General features: G+C 40.9%; 1 protein-coding gene and 1 pseudogene across 8 annotated transcripts in view; one reads left to right on the top strand and one right to left on the bottom strand.

Annotated features, from left to right (window-relative positions):
- Window positions 1-1,848, bottom strand: part of LOC135506021 (A-kinase anchor protein 7-like) — a 38,223-nt pseudogene extending 36,375 nt beyond the window's left edge.
- A 78-nt stretch (window positions 1,849-1,926) lies between these two features.
- The window catches only part of LOC135506020 (protein 4.1-like), a 94,102-nt gene continuing 78,810 nt past the window's right edge, over window positions 1,927-17,218 (top strand). For 7 of the 8 annotated variants that reach the window (XM_064925354.1, XM_064925363.1, XM_064925359.1 and 4 more), the window contains exon 1: window positions 2,852-3,321. The gene's annotated coding sequence lies outside the window, so the exon portion shown is untranslated. Of the gene's footprint in view, window positions 2,016-2,851; window positions 3,322-17,218 lie in introns of those variants that run through there. The other variant, XM_064925356.1, reaches the window with a different exon arrangement.

Genomic DNA, 17,218 nt, shown 5'->3' on the forward strand with positions numbered 1-17,218 from the left:
GTCGCTAGTGAAATTAAGTCTTTCAATTTTCCATTGAGGTTGGACTACTTAAATTTCCCTCCTTGACAAGAGTCAATAGCGTCTCAAAGCCACAAGAGGGTAGAAGACATTGTAAACATTGCTTGTTAGGGGGATGTAGTTGCAGAAACAATGGAACGGTTTTGTCGACTTCCTCAATCGCTGTTCCAAATTACAATGTGGAAGACGAAGGTGCTGTTTCACACAGAGTCAATGAAAAGCTGTCACGCCCCACCCTCAAACTTTGGAATCAAAGAGGCCAGGTTCCACTCATTTAGCGCATTTCTGTGATGATAATAGGTTATATATATTTCTTAACAGGGGCGATGAGCGCCTTCACATTGCAATGCAAGTGACTTTCCTCAGCACCAACTATATCAGTCGATGGATCATGTGCAGGTGACAGCAAGAGGTCGTTGTCATGTTCCTTGCTACTCGTCTCGAGCGCGACAGCATAATCAGTCCCAGTGACCGACTGCATTCCAAAGAAGTTACCTGACCTTGAGGTAAATACAGAAAAGTAGAAACCGTTTTGATTAGCTTCCTTTGTCAAATTTAGCGTGGGGCTTCGTGCAGTTTGCATTGATGTTCTCGGACTGCAAGCTTTCTGTGAAGCAGGCAAATCCCTCTAATAGATTTAAGAATTGAAGTCTGAGCAGGACAACCTAAATGAGACTAACCAGCTAACGTTAGCTAGCTACATAGCATTTGGAGGAAGGATAGTTAACTCACGCGTGACCAGGCCATAGCATTCAGTCTTTTATTACTAGCTAGCTACCTTTAGCTAACTAGCTCCTGTCATCTGTTAAAACACGTATAATTCAAGGTAGCTAGTAACGTCGCTAGCAAACTGAAAGGCTAGCTCTGTAGAGAATAAAAACAAAATGTCCAGCATTTGTTTTCAGCATAAAGTTAAATGGTACTTTTTGCAGCAAACCTGCAAAATATGTGCTTACTCCGAGCTAACATAACTCACTACACATGTAAACACAAGACTACGGATGCTCAAAATGATCAAATTACATACGCTTATGACAAAAACAAACGTTAGAACCAGTTTTTGACAATCAAGGCAACGTGTTACCTTTTTATATTTGTTTGTCTGTAAACGAAACTGGAAACGGAATTAAATTAGCTAGCTTTTTTATTTGACCTTTATTTAACTAGGCAAGTCACTTAAGAACACATTCTTATTTACAATGATGGTCTGGCAAAAAGCCTTTGTCGGGGACGGGGGCTGGATAAAAAATAAATAAATAATAACAAATATAGGACAAAACACACATGACAAGAGAGACAACACTACATAACGAGAGACCTAAGACTCAGGACATGGTAACGCACACATGCTGTGTAGATGGCCTAGTGTACAACCCGAACCCAGTCCTAGAACAAAGGCGACACAAACTAGATAGAATAGAGTTTTTATAACTGTATGTCGCCTTTCTTCGTGTATTTAAATAACTGGCAGGAAAAGACTGATTTAAATCAATACATAATATACACCCTCCTGTAATAAAGACAGAAGTCACACACATTGAAGTGAAGGGCAGATCTCTAAACAAGCCAGCAGTTTGTCATTATGCAACATTGAGCTTATACTGTATTGAAATATTACGTCAAAGTGTAATTAATGTTACCTTTCCATACAATCTTTTAAAAGTACCCCACGATACTTCTTCCTTGTTCACCATCCTCTCCCCAGGTAACACCTGTATTGTTTGCGGAACAAACAATGCCTTGAAAAAAAGGCTCATGTATGTTCTTCTCTCTACCGTTTAACGCCTTTGTTTGTGTTTTGTGACTACACCACTGGATTTGGTTTCAGATTGTGGGGGAGATACCTGCTATCACAAAAAGGGAACAGGTGTAATAGCAGGACCAGTTTGGCGACTCGTTCTTTAACCGAACAGAAGCAGACAGACTCTCCAGGCTTTCACCTATCTCCCCATCTTATCTCTTGGTGCCTATGTGAATTGAAGTACACAATCTCTGAGGTGAGTGAGAATCTGAAACGCCTATATTTGCTCACAGTTCCTTCATCCAGGATATGTGTACCACAGGAACATAGGCTCTGGTTACAGAGCATGTTTTGTTGATTAATTTTTCATAGTAAATAGAATAATGAAAATTGGGGTGCAATGTTATACAACAGCTATCATTCATAGAACCACCATTTTAAGATGTTTTACATGTAAATTGTAGCTGTGTGTGTGTTTCACAAAAATCAAAAAACCTCTTCTTACACTGAAATATTCTTGAAATGTACATAATCATCTCAAAGGTGTTTAATTGATTGTGGTATGTACTGAATGTCAGTCATTAAAGGCATGTACGCGTGCAGTCATAAAACAGATTATAAAGTGAAGGATTACAATTCATGGCATTTGAGACATTCAATTGGCTCCACTGTCAGGCACCTGTACACCTCAAAGTCATCCTGCATCATGGAATCCATTTATGACATTACAGAGAGGCTATTGCATGAAAACATTATGAAGAGAGCAGTTGCTGTCAACTCAATCATCAGTCAAACACACATCCTTATAAAGTAATCTTTTTAACCAGGCTGGCTGTGTTCAAGACTCTGCCCCAAGATAGCATCAACAGGATTTACGTGCACACAGTGAGAGTCACTGCTCCAAGTACTTTGTCTCTCTCCCTCTTAATCCACTGTTTCCTTTAACACTAGCCCTCCTCATTGGTCAGCAGTAAGGAGACCTAGATGTACTGGAATTTACCGCATCAAAGGCTAACCTGACCTAGCTCTTCTACCGTTGGTGATGTTATTAACCAAGAGCAACCTCTTTGCCGTCAAAGAGTAAGCAGCTAGGGTATCTTTTAATACACTCGTTTTTTTAAAATGCATTTGCTATCTACGGGCCAGTTGGTGGATTGTGATAATTCTTCTAACTAATCCCTTGGGGTAAATCTGTCACCATGTTTTGGGATTTGATTAGAAACAACAATCCTGGGGGGGTAACAGAGGACAGTTGGATTCCCTGGTAGTATCACAGCACATATCATGCTAATCAACTGGAACTAGGATGTATGTCTGTAATCTGTAATTGATTATTTGTGGTTTAAACAGCAAAAACACTATTGAGGTACATAATTTCTCTCTTACTTCTCATTTTAAAGTCTACAGTATATGGGTGTGATCTTATGTCGCACAAACTCTGAAAGCATATGAAACTATGACATTAATTATAGGCCTAATTCTCCCTTTGCTTTTATTTTGCACATGGATCACTTGGAATGAATCGGTGGATGTTCCTCTCAACTGTTGATCATCTTCTACTGGTGAGTTGGATGTTACTTTTATGTGTGAAGAAAGACTTGTTTTACATTTGTGCTTGCTATTTGATATTTACCTTTCAAAACCTTCTGACAAAATGCATATTTAAAATGTGATTCCTCAGTCTATTTTATGTATTATTTGGTTGGCTGAAATTAAGATGTTGGTTTTGGTTTCATCATGGTTTGATGTTTAAGATGCAGGCCTTTTGACATATGACCCTATCACATGACAGTGTTGTGAGTGTCTCTTTAGACCTCAAGAGCACAGTCCTGTTAAATGGTACAACACAGTAGCAATGTACGAGTAAGTAACTTAATGTACCTTGTGCAGTAAGTACTAGCATGTCAAGGTTATAAACAAAGACAAGGCCATTGATCCATTTCGCTACAAACATACAATAAGAGGCAATGCATTAATAATGAACCCTCAACCTCCTAGACTTTAATGGTATCTATTGATCCTCAGTGCCCACAACCGAATATCTGCTCTGTAATGGATATTTGATGGCAAGCGAAAGTGCTAATGATTGTTTTGTGTGTGCTGCTGCACTACCCTGCAGCAAGGTGGTCCATTCTTTATTTGTTTTGCCAAGTAAAGCTGTTGATATACAATACCAGTCAAAAGTTTGGACACACCTACTCATTCAAGGGTTTTTCTTTATTTGTACTATTTTCTACATTGTCATAGTAGGAGACATCAAAACTATGAAATAACACAAACGGAATCATGTAGTAACCAAAAAAGTGTTCAACAAATTACAATATATTTTATATTTGAGATTGTTTAAATAGCCACGCTTTGCCTTAATGACAGCTTTGCACACTCTTGGCATTCTCTCAACCAGCTTCATGAGGAATGCTTTCCCAACGGTCTTGAAGGGGTTCCCACATGCTGAGCACTTGTTTGCTACTTTTCCTTCACTCTGCAGTCCAACTCATCCCAAACCATCTCAATTGCATTGAGGTTTGGTGATTGTGGAGGCCAGGTCATCTGAAGCAGCACTCCATCACTCTCCTTGGTCAAATAGCCCTTACACAGCCTGGAAGTGTGTTTTGGATCATTGTCCTGTTGAAAAACAAATGATAGTCCCACAAATCGCAAACCAGATGGTATTGCGTATTGCTGAAGAATGCTGTGGTAGCCATGCTGGTTAAGTGTGCCTTGAATTCTAAATAAATCAGTGTCACCAACAAAGCACCATCGCACCTCCTCTTCCATGCTTCACGGTGGGAACCAAACATGTGGAGATCATACATTTCCCTACTCTGCCTCTCACAAAGACACATCAGACCAAAGGACAGATTTCCACCTGTCGAATGTCCATTGCTCGTGTTTTTTGGCCCAAGCAAGTCTCTTCTTATTGGTGTCCTTTAATAGAGGTTTCTTTGCAGCATTTGACCATGAGGGCCTGATTCACGCAATCTCCTCTAAACAGTTGATGTTGAGATGTGTCTGTTACTTGAACTCTGTGAAGCAGTTATTTGGGCTGCAATCTGAGGTGCAGTTAATTGCTGATTTCTGAGACTGGTAACTAATGAACTTATCCTCTGCTTCAGAGGTAACTCTGGGCCTTCCTTTCCTGTGGCGGTCCTCATGAGAGCCAGTTTTATCATAGCGCTTGATGGTTTTTGCGACTGCAATTGAAGAAACTTTAAAAGTTCTCGAAATATTCCGGATTGACTGACCTTCATGTCTTAATGTAATAATGGACTGTCATTTCTCTTTTCTTATTTGAGCTGTTATTGTCATAATATGGACTTGGTATTTTACTAAATAGGGCTATCTTTGTATACCAACCCTACCTTGTCACAACACAACTGATTGGCTCAAACACATTAACTTTTAACAAGGCACACCTGTTAATTGAAATGCATTCCAGGTGACTACCTCATGAAGCTGGTTAAGAGAACCAAGAGTGCAAAGCTGTCATCAAGGCAAAGGGTGGCTACTTTGAAGAATCTCAAATATAAAATAGATTTGGATTTGTTTAACGTTTTTTTTTTTTGGTTACTACATGATTCCATATGTGTTTTTTCATAGTTTGGATGTCCAAACTATTATTCCACAATGTAGAAAATAGCAAAAATAAAGAAAAACCTTTGAATCAGTGGGTGTGTCCAGACTTTTGTCTGGTACTGTAAGTCATCTGATGCTGCTGTTGTTGAACTTGGAACACATTACTCTGTGATATTAAATTGGGCCTATTTAAAAAATATATGTTTAGTCTGTTCAGATAAAAAATGATCCTGTGTTGTTTATGCTCCAAATTGATTTCCAAAAGAAACTTAAAGGCAATATTTCAACCAATTATCATTGGATATTACTGTAAATGGAAAATTAATTTCAATTACAATATATTTTCAGTAGTGGGAGCCACTTCACCACCCCAACACAACATGCTAATAATTTTAGGCCACCAATAGAAAACGCTGACATTTACAGACTGGTGGAGGAACCAATCAAAATGCAGTCTCTGATACTTGTGAAATGCCCAAGCCAATTAAATTGGAGAGGCACGTGTATTTTTATTTACTGGGGGGAGTTAGTGTATTATCGACAGTTGGATTTTCTCAGACAGATTTTGGTCTGGGAATTTCAATTTTAGGTTTATCAGAGCAAATGTTCACGAGACCACGTTGTAAAAGCTTTTCTTATTTCATCTGAACTGCATCAGGTAAGTTGATGTAACGTTATGGTGCTACCAAATTTGCACACAATTGGTAGAACGATAAAAGTGAGGTAAACAAATCAGTTATTTTAAAACGCTACTTACATGATTGTAGCCTGCTAGATAGTTAGCAAAGCTATGTAACTAGTTAACTGGTAAGCTAGCAAGCCATGCAGTTAATAAACAAACTTTTTGTTGTTGTTTTTAAGTATTGGAGCATCCCCAACTGTTCCTTGCAGAATAGGCCTTTTTTCTTGGTTGCTTGATCATATTTAACGTTATAGACACCTTTTTTGGATGTTAATTACCGGCCGTAACGAGTGTAAATGAAGATACCAGTAGTTGCTCAGCGAAACTCCATATTGGCTGATCAACAAAAGTATTTTGACACTATAACGCGTGCCGAACTGGTGAATGGGAGTTTGAATCAGAGCTTTCTTTCTGGGCGTTAGAGTTCTCAGGCAGAGATACTGGTTCAGCTAAGTTAGCTGGCTAATTTTAAAATCAATGACTGTCAATTAGCTACTTGGTTCTCTCAAGTGCTACCAAACAATTTACAAAATACCGCTTGCTCGCTAAATTTGACTAGTGTATCATTCGTGCCGTAACTATGTAAACAAGGGGTCGCTCATCCACAATAATTGTGTAAACCATCTGTGCATTGGTTGCGCCCGCCCCCATTACCTTGTGTTGGAAACTCCTGCAAGTTTCTCTAGCTGACGTTAATAATTGTCGATTTAACTATGTGTTTCAGGATATGCCCAGCTATATTTTGGTTTGCTAGGTTAAGTTTCAGTGGAATAAATTATACCAACTATATAGCTCGCAGAGAATACTTAAAGCAAGAGTGCCAATGTTAGCAGCACAACTCACGAGCAGATACTGCACTTGTTACATCAAGAATTTATGAGATGGCATATAATTGTTGCTAGTTAGCCAACGTTACTTACAATCGGCTTAAACGTTGGAGTTGTTAGACATGGCGCATTGAATAAACAGGTTATCAATTCGTGACTTGGACTTCTTTAGTGACTCCCTCAAATCCTCAGAATATTTCGAAAGTAGTCATGATTGCAGAAACGGCATGTACGGTCAGCGACCCACTGCCACAGTGTTTGTTTGATTTTATTTGCAAGGCAGAACGCTAGCGATGTTAGCTGATTACAAACGCTATGCTTTCTAAAATGTCCATGTGTTACATTGTGTATAGCAATTGTTACATTTCTCTCTTTCTCGCACACATTAAACTTTGCATGTTTGCAGGAGGAGAGTGTTTGATGTTAAATTGTGCTCTATAATGCCAGCAAGCATTGGGCCTAAACATCAGTTACAGTATACTCTTGAGATATTTATGATGAGATGCAATGTTAAGTCATGCTTCATGACTTTTCAATACTTCCCCCTGCAAATTACTTGCAAGGTCATTTGTTGGAAAGGATGAAAGTGAACACAGTGCCTCATTGTGGCTTGTTGTGTCAGATGGCCTAATGAGACATGGTTAATTGTTTGGGGTTGCTTATCTCATAATTAGAAGGTGGGTAGCATGGCAGTACACTGGACAGTGAGTTATTGTGTGAAGCTGCTGATGCCTTGTCATAGAGGGCCATAGGTTTGGTAGTTGGCATATTGAGTGTAGGTGGGTTCCCTGGTTATATTGTTCAATAGTCCACTATTTGAGTTTATTGAGCGTTATTAGTAAATAAGTCTATAATTCTCTTTTAATTAACCAGCAGGGATAGACTAGTCCACTTACTAGAAGAATGCCATGTTCCGGTGGCACAGAGTTGAAAACGGTCTTCATGGCACACTTAATTGTTAAACCTTTCAATGGGTAGTTATGGTACAACACATTCTGGTTTTTGTTTGAGGCTTTTGGGCCACACCGGACACAATCTAGGAGAAATACAGACTTGCTTGAGGTAACTTGGGCTCCAGTTTGAATCCCAGAGCCGACAAGGGTAACATATTATGTGCCCTTGAGCAAGGCACTTAACCCTAATTGCTCCAGGATCACAGTTGATGATGGTTGACCCTGGCTGTGACCACACTCTCCGCGGGTGACTCAGGAAGAGTTAGGATAGGCAAAAAGCACATTTCCAATTCACACATGAATACACACTTGTACATGTGTGAAATAGGACAACTATAAGCACCCACCAAATTATGTATTTGTCGTAGGGAATTGATGCTGATAACTGCTGTACTATTATCTATCCCCTGGCCAATGCTCCTGCAGCTTCAAGATTTCTTTCTTTGACATACTGTACCAGTCAAAAATTTGGACACACCTACTCATTCAAGGGTTTATTTTTTTCAATGATTTTCTACATTGTAGAATAATAGTGAAGACCTCAACTATGAAATAACACAAGGAATCATATTGTAACCAAAAGTGTGAAACAAATCAAAATATTTCAAAGTAACCACCCTTTGCCTTGACAGCTTTGCATTTTCTCAACCAGCTACATGAGGAATGCTTTTCCAACAGTCTTGAAGGAGTTCACACACATGTAGAGCACTTGTTGGCTGCTTGTCCTTTACTCTGCGGTCCAAACCATCTCAATTGAGTTGAGCTCGGGTGATTGTGGAGGCCAGGTCATTTGATGCAGCACTCGTCACTCTCCTTGGTCAAATAGCCCTTACACAGCCTGGAGGTGTATTTTGGATTATTGTCCTGTTGAAAAACAAATGATAGTCCCACTAAGCGCAAACCAGATGGGAAGGCGTATTGCTGTGGTAGCCATGTTGGTTAAGTGTGCCTTGAATTCTAAATAAATCACAGACCGTGTCACCAGCAAAGCACCATCACACCACCACCTCAATGCTTCACAGAGGAACCACACATGCGGGGATCATCCGTTCACCTACTCTGCGTCTCACAAAGACTCATCGGTTGGAACCAAAAATTGCAAATTTGGACTCATCGGATCAAAGGACAGATTTCCACTGGTCTTATGTCCATTGTTCGTTTTTCTTGGCCCAAGAAAGTTTCTTCTTCTTAATGGTGTCCTTTAGAAGTGGTTTCTTTGCAGCAATTCGACCATGAAGGCCTGACTCACGCAATCTCCTCTGAACAGTTGAGATGTGTGTTACTTGAACTCTGTAGCAGTTGTTTGGGCTGAAATTTCTGAGGCTGGTAACACTAACTTATCAATCACATTTATTTATAAAGCTCTATTTACATCAGCCGATGTCACAAAGTGTTATATGCCTAAAACCCCAAATGGCAAACAATGCAGATGTAGAAGCCCAAAACCTCCTAGAAAGGCAGGAACCTAGGAAGAAACCTGAAGGAACCAGGCTCTGAAGGGTGGCCAGTCCTCTGGCTGTGCCAGGTTGAGATGTTCATAGATGACCAGCAGGGTTCGATTATAATAATCAGTGGTTGTAGAGGGTGCAACAGGTCAGCACCTCCGGAGTAAATGTCAGTTTGCTTTTCATAGCCGAGCGTTCAGAGTTAGAGACGGCAGGTGCGGTAGAGAGTTGAAAACAGCAGATCTGGGACAAGGTAGCACGTCCAGTGAACAGGTCAGGGTTTTATAGCTGCAGACAGAACAGGTGGACATAGTTTAAGCAAGGCGTCATCAGGCCATGTAGTCCTGAGGCATGGTCCTAGAGCTGAGAGAGACTATACCACACTCCGGACAGGGCCAACCAGGCAGGATATAAACCCACCCATTTTGACAAAGCACAGCCCCCACACCACTAGAGGAATATCTTACCCTGAGACATGGCCGAGTATAGCCCACGACAATCTCCCCCACGGCACTAACCCGAGGGGGGCACCAAGCTTGACAGGAAGATCACGGCAGAGACTCAACCCACTCAAGTAATACACCCCTCCTAGGGGGATGGCATGGAAGAGCGCCAGTGCCTCAGCCCCGTATTAGGGTTAGAGGCAGAGAAGCCCAGTGAAGAGAGGGAAACCAGCCAGGCTAAGACAGCAATGGTGGTTCTAACCTCCAGTGCCTTTCTGGACACCCTGGGCAGACTATACAATCATAGGATTCCAGTAAAGATAAAAGTCTGCGTCTCTCACACGGATAGGCAGACCATTCCATAAAAATGGAATCTCAATTGGAGAAATTCTAGGGACAATAAGGAGGCCTGCATTTTGTGATCGTAGCGTATGTGTAGGTATGTACGGCAGGACCAAATCGGAAAGATGGGTAGAAGCAAGCCAAAGTAATGCTTTGTAGGTTCAGTAAAACCTTGAAATCAGCCCTAGCCTTAACAGGAAGCCAGTGTAGAGAGGCTACCACTGGAGTAATGTGATCACATTTTTTTTGTTGTTCTAGTCAGGATTCTAGCAGCCATGTTGAGCATTAACTGATGTTTATTTGTGCTTTAACCGGTTTGCCAGAGAGTAGAGCATTGCAGTAGTCTAATCTAGAAGTGACAAAATGCCGCCATCCTCTTCCTTATGTCTGAAACACAGGCTTCCAGGAAAGGCAATTGTGACGCTTCACCACGTTTCATCGAAATGTTCAGCTGTGTATTGTCCACATAGCAGTGAAAGTTAACATTATTTCCGAATGATGTCACCAAGAGGAGATGTATAGTGTAAACAATTAGAAGTCCTAAAATGGAACCTTGAGGAACACTGAAATTTACAGTTGATTTGTCAGAGGACAAACCATTCAGAAACAAACTCATATCTTTCTGACAGATAAGATCTAAACCAGGTCAGAACCTTTCTGTGTAGACCAATTTGGGTTTGTCAATTGTATCAAAAGCAGCACTAAGGTCTAGGAGCACGAGGACAGATGCAGAGCCTTCGTCTGACGCCGTTAAAAGGCAATTGCACTCACGAAGGTCGTACGTCTCAGTGCTATGATGGAGTCTAAAACCAGACTGAAGCGTTTTGTATTCATTATTTGTATTCAGGAAGGCACATTGAGAGTAATGGGAGATTTGATATAGGCCAGCATTTAAAAAAAAAAAAATAATCTTTGTCAAGATTTGGATTTTTCAAGAGGCTTTATTACTGCTACTTTTAGTGAGTTTGGAACACAGCTGGTGGATAGGGAGCCATTTATTATGTTCAACATAGTAGGGCCAAGCACAGGAAGTGGCTCTTTCAGTAGTTTAGTTGGAATAGGGTCCAGTATGCAGCTTGAAGGATTAGAGGCCATTACTAATTTCATGAATATGTCAAGAGATATTAGGATTAAACAACTTGCGTGTCTCCCTTTATCCTAGGACCTGGCAGTGTTGTGCAGACTCAGGACAACTGAGCTTTAAAGAAATTTGCAGATTTAAAGAGGAGTCTGTAATTTGCTTTCTAATGAACATGATCTTTTCATCAAAGAAGTTCATGAATTTATCACTGCTGAAGTGAAAGCCATCCTTTCTTGGGGAATGCTTTTTAGTTAGCTTTGACAGTATCAAACATACATTTTGGATTGTTCTTATTCTCCCCAATTAGGTTGTAAAAATAGGATGATTGAGCAGCAGTGAGGGCTCTTCGATACTTCACAGTACTGTCCTTCCAAGCTAGTAGGAAAAGACTTCAAGTTTGGTGTACGCCCATTTCCATTCCAATTTTCTGGAAGCTTGCTTCAGGGCTCAGGTATTTTCTGTATACCATGGAGCTAGTTTCTTATGACAAATGTTTTTTGTTTTTAGGGGTGCGACTGCATCTAGGGTATCACACAAGGTTAAATGAAGTTCCTCAGTTAGATGGTTAACCTATATTTATTATTTAAAAAATGTATGTACTCCAATGTCCTTGGATACATTGGGGAGTCTGGAAGGGCATCAAAGAATCTTTTGGTTGTCCCAAAATTTGTAGCACAGCTTTTGATGATCCTGGGTTGGTATCTGGGCAGACTTGGTTGCAAACATAAAATGGTGGTACGATTAGTCCAGGATTGAGGAAAAACATTAAGATCAAGAATATTTTTTTTCCACAGGACACAACTAGGTCCAGAGTATGACAGTGAGGTAGGTCCAGAGACATGTAGGACAAAATCCACTGAGTTGATGATGGCTCCCAAAGTTTTTTGGAGTGGGTCTGGGCTTTTCCATGTGAATATTGAAGTCACCAAAAAGTAAAATATTTGCCATGACTACAAGGTCCGATGGGAACTCAGTGAGCAACGCTGTATATGGCCCAGGAGGCCTGTAAACAGTATCTATAAGAAGTGGTTGAGTAGGCTGCATAGATTTCATGATGAAAATGCAGGCTTTTATTTATTTTAATTGACACACACTGTCTCAATGGGGATAGCTGAGCTGACAACACTGTGCTTGTGGCAGACTTCACTAAGCTGGCAATCTCATTGTGGAGCTAAATCAAATTGATTTCTAAAGCCCTTCTTACATCAGCTGATGTCACAAAGTGCTGTACAGATATCCAGTCTAAAACCCCAAACAGCAAGCAATGCAGGTGTAGAAGCACGGTGGCAAGGAAAAACTCCCTAGGAAGGCCAGCACCTAGGAAGAAACTTAGAGGAACCAGGTTGAGGGGTGGCCAGTCCTCTTCTGGCTGTACTGGATGGAGATTATAACAGAACATGGCCAAGATGTTCATGGATGACCAGCAGGGTCAAATAATAATAGAGGAGTTAGAGCTCTGTCTATGTTCTTATATGAGATGCGAACACCCCTCCAGCTAGGATGGAGTCCGTCACTCCTCAGCAGTCCAAGCTTGGTCCTGTTTGTGGGTGAGTCCCAGAAAGAAGGCCACTTATCTACAAATTCTCTATTTTGGGAGGGTCAGAACCGTTTTAAACCAGCAATTGAGTTGTGAGACTGCTGTAGAGCTCATCACTCCCCCTAACAGAGGGGGCCAGAGACCATTACTTGGGCTGTAGACAATCTTTCTAGTTATCCTTTGCATCAGAGGTAACTCCGGGTTTTCCTTTCCTGTTGCGGTCCTCATGAGAGCCAGTTTCATCATAGCGTTTGATGGTTTTTGCGACTGCACTTCTTGAAGTGTTCCGGATTAACTGACCTTCATGTCTTAAAGTAATGGACTGTCATTTCTCTTTGCTTATTTGTGGTGTTTTTGCCTTAATATGGACTTGGCCTTTTACTGAATAGGGCTGTCTTCGGTATACCACCCCTACCTTGTCACAACAGAACTGATTGGCTCAAATGCATTAAGAAGGAAATAAATTCCATAAATTAACTTTTAACAAGGCACACCTTTTTAATTGAAATGCATTCCAGGTGACTACCTCATGAAGCTGGTTGAGAGAATGCCAAGTGTGTGTGCAAAGCTGTCAAGGCAAAGGGTGGCTACTTTGATTCAATCGTTGTTGTTTTTTAACGACATGATTTGATAGTTTTGTCTTCACTATGATTCTACAATGTAGAAATGTAAAACAAAATACAGGAAGATACTTGAATGAGTTGGTGTCAACTTTTGACTGGTACTGTATGTCTTTGAGTATATAGAAATTTTAACTGGAATCATGCTCTATAGGATTTAGCCTGTGACTGTGGGTTAACACTTAGCTCATGGTCCATTAGCTTTAAGAGGTTGAAATGTCTCTGTAGTGTATGGGAGGGTGAACGAGAAGCTACAGCATAGGGTGTTTGTTAGACTACCTCAGGCAAAGAGCATGAGTTTCTTTCAAGTTGCATCAAGATGGTATGAGGTGGTAACTGTCCCCTTTCCTCTGTTCAGTACCTCAGAAGGACTGTAAACGTGCTCCCTCTTCTGTGTACTTTACCATCAAGGACATTGTGTAGTCATGTGTGCAGTCCTCTCCACTGATCCAGCCCCCCCACTTGTTAGTGGTGTTTGGACTTATCTGTGTTGTAGACTAAATGTAGCATTCGGTATGACCCCTGTGTACTCAAAGACCCCTGTTGAACAGGCTTTCAACTTTACTTTCTGAGTAATCTCACTAACCATTCAAATGCTCCATATTGCCACCATTGCCAGCTGTCAGATCAAACACTGATATGCCAATTCTAAATTGTTGCAAAAGAGAAAGAAATACCAGAGCTCTCAATTGTCAAACTCATACTGTCACTACAGGTAAGTACCTCCGATTCTGATTGGACAAAAGGGAGGTAGGGATTTACTCCAACATTGGGTCTTGTGGTGAGCTTCCTGTTGGAACAGACCACTCTACATGTCACTCAGTCTCCTAATTCTGCTGCGGACTGTGAGAGATTGCTTAACCATTCGGAAGGGTTATGGGAACATCCCGCTTTTAGAGTACTGTGTTCCCGACATCCTGCCTTGGCCACTGTTTTTCCACAGGGATTGTCAGTGGTTTAGGCTCTTATGGAATCACTCAACAAATAAAGATTGCAAACTGTGCAACACCAACTCTGTTGATTCTCAGTTTCATATTGAGCATTTTTCCAAACATGACCTTTCCAATCCAACACAAGGCTTTTGATTCCATCACCTTCAAAGCTCCATACAATTCTCAACTATACTTGTTTGCAACAAGTTGGGTTCATAGATGGAGCTAAACAAAATTCAACCGTGACCAGAAATTACTTGTGCTCTTAGTAAGCCACCATGTTGCAGCTTATCTCAGAAGCTGCACTACCAGCCCTTTAAATGGCACAATAAATGCAATTTTCTGCTCATTACTGACGAACGGGGGAGTTTGCCATCTCCTAGCAAGTGTCCTGCTTTGAAACAGCACAGGGGGAAAAATAAATGTCCCCCTTAATTGGATGCCTGTGGCTTGGCACCCTCCCAAACATAGTTAAAAAGAGATTATCTGCAGGAGTCCAATTTTGAAGCAAGGGCTTTCCATGTCAGTAAGGCAGAGGTAATTTGAATCAAATTATACTTGTCTTGGAATCTAGGCACATTTGTCTTAGAAAAAATAAAGTTGCATTCTTTACAAATTTACAGCACCCCTGGGACGTTGTTCCAATTGTGTAGCATTTTTAGTTGTAGATATACACTAGTCTTTTGCCCTATAGTAAGGGATTTTGCTGCAAGATTTATTTATATTTGTGTCTTTAGATGTAGGTTTCAAAGTTGGGAAACATTAGCTTAGTGATACAGCTTTTGAATTTGCACAAGTAGTGAAGGCTGGGGCACAGGTGTTCTTCAATCCCTCCTTGTTATATGGTCCTCTGAAGCCCTCTGTCCACAAGTATGTGGACAACCCTTCAAATTAGTGGATTTGACTAGTTCAGCCACACCCGTTGCAAATGAGAGTATAAAATCGAGCACACAGCTATGCAATCTTCATAGACAATCATTGGCAGTAGAATGTCCTTACTGAAGAGCTCAGTGGCACGTCATAGGATGCCAAGTTTCCAACAAGTCAGTTTGTAAAATTTCTGCCCTGCTAGAGTTCCCTGGTCAACACAGAGAAAAGAGTCGGCCAGCGACTTGAACCCTGTGGCACCCCCATAGACTGCCAGAGGTCCGGACAACAAGCCCTCCGATTTGACACTGAACTCTATCAGAGAAGTAGTTGGTGAACCAGGCGAGGCAGTCATTTGAGAAACCAAGTTGAGTCTGCTGATCAGAATGTGGTGATTTACAGTGTCGAAAGCCTTTTCCAGGTCGATGAATACGGCTGCACAGTAATGTCTGTCATTGATGGCGGTTATGATATCGTTTAGCCTCAGCTTTCCTAACTGCCTGTGTATATTGGTTCCAAACTTCCCTGAAAAGTTGCATATCGCGGGGGTATTTTAGGGAGCGTTTGACAGTGATGAGGGGTGGTCGTTAGACCGCAGACACATTACAGATGCAGGCAATGAGGCAGTGATTGCTGAGATCTTGGTTGAAAACAGCATAGTATTTGGAGGGCAAGTTGGTTAGGATGATATCTATGAGGGTGCTCATGTTTACAGATTTGGGGTTGTACCTGGTAGGTTCATTGCTGATTTGTGTGAGATTGAAGGCATCAAGCTTAGATTCTAGGATGGCCGGGGTGTTAACCTCTTGAAGCTAGGGGGCACTATTTTTATGTTTGGAAAAATAATGTTCCCAAAGTAAACAGCCTATTTCTCAGGACCAGATGCTAGAATATGCATATAATTGACAGATTAGGATATAAAACACAAGTTTGTCTGTGAGTATAACTGAACTGATGTTGCAGGCAAAAACCTGAGAAAATCAAATCAGGAAGTGGCTTCTATTTTGAAAACCCCATGTTCCATAGCCTCCCATTGCTCAATTTAAAGGGATATCAACCAGATTCCTTTTCCTATTGCTTCCTTAAGGTGTCAACAGTCTTCAGACATAGTTTCAGGCTTTTATTTAGAAAAATGAGCCAGAACGATAACATTGTGTCAAGTGGTCACATGAGTTTTGCTCGCGCAACAGACTTTGGATAGGTATTGCTTTTCCCTCTCCTACTGTGAAAGACATTTGCGGTTGATATATTATCGATTATATATTTTTAAAAACCTGAGGATTGATTATAAGAAACGTTTGACATGTTTCTGTAGACATTACGGATATTATTTGGTATTTGTCTGCATTGACGTAACCGCTCTTTCCTGTGGATTTCTGAACATAATGCACCAAACAAACGGAGGTATTTTGGATATAAAAATAATCTTTATGGAACAAAAGGAACATTTGTTGTGTAACTGGGAGTCTCGTGAGTGAAAATATGCGAAGATCATCAAAGGTAAACAATTAATTTGATTGCTTTTCTTATTTGCGTGACTAAGCTACCTGATGCTAAGTGTACTTAATGTTTTGTCAATCGATCGATAAACTTACACAAACGCTTGGATTGCTTTCGCTGTAAAGCATAATTTCAAAATCTGAGACGAAAGGTGGATTAACAAAAGGCTGAGCTGTGTTTTGCAATATTGCACTTGTGATTTTATGAATATTTTTAGTAATATTATTTGACTGAGGCGCTATGCTATTCAGCGGTTGCTGATAACAATTATCCCTCTTAAGGGATGGGTAGCGTCAAGTTGCATGTCCCAGTTTAGGTCACCTAGCAGTATGTGAAGATTGGGGGGGGGGCAATCAATTCACATGGTGTCCTGGGCACAGCTGGGGGCAGAGGGTGGTCTATAGCAAGTGGCATCAGTGAGAGACTTGTTTCTGGAAAGGTGGATTTTTAGAAGTAGAACTTCAAATTATTTGGGCACAGATCTGGATAGTAAGCCTGCAGAATTCTGTCTCTCTGTAGTTGATTGCAACTCCACCCCCTTTGGCAGTTCTATCTTGTCGGAAAATGTTAGGGATGGAAATTTCAGGTTTTTTGGGGTCTTCCTAAGCCAGTATTTAGACACGGCTAGGACGTCCAGCTTGTCAGAGTGCTAAA

The sequence above is a fragment of the Oncorhynchus masou genome, chromosome 19, assembly GCF_036934945.1.
Source record: "Oncorhynchus masou masou isolate Uvic2021 chromosome 19, UVic_Omas_1.1, whole genome shotgun sequence".
NCBI lineage: Eukaryota > Metazoa > Chordata > Actinopteri > Salmoniformes > Salmonidae > Oncorhynchus > Oncorhynchus masou.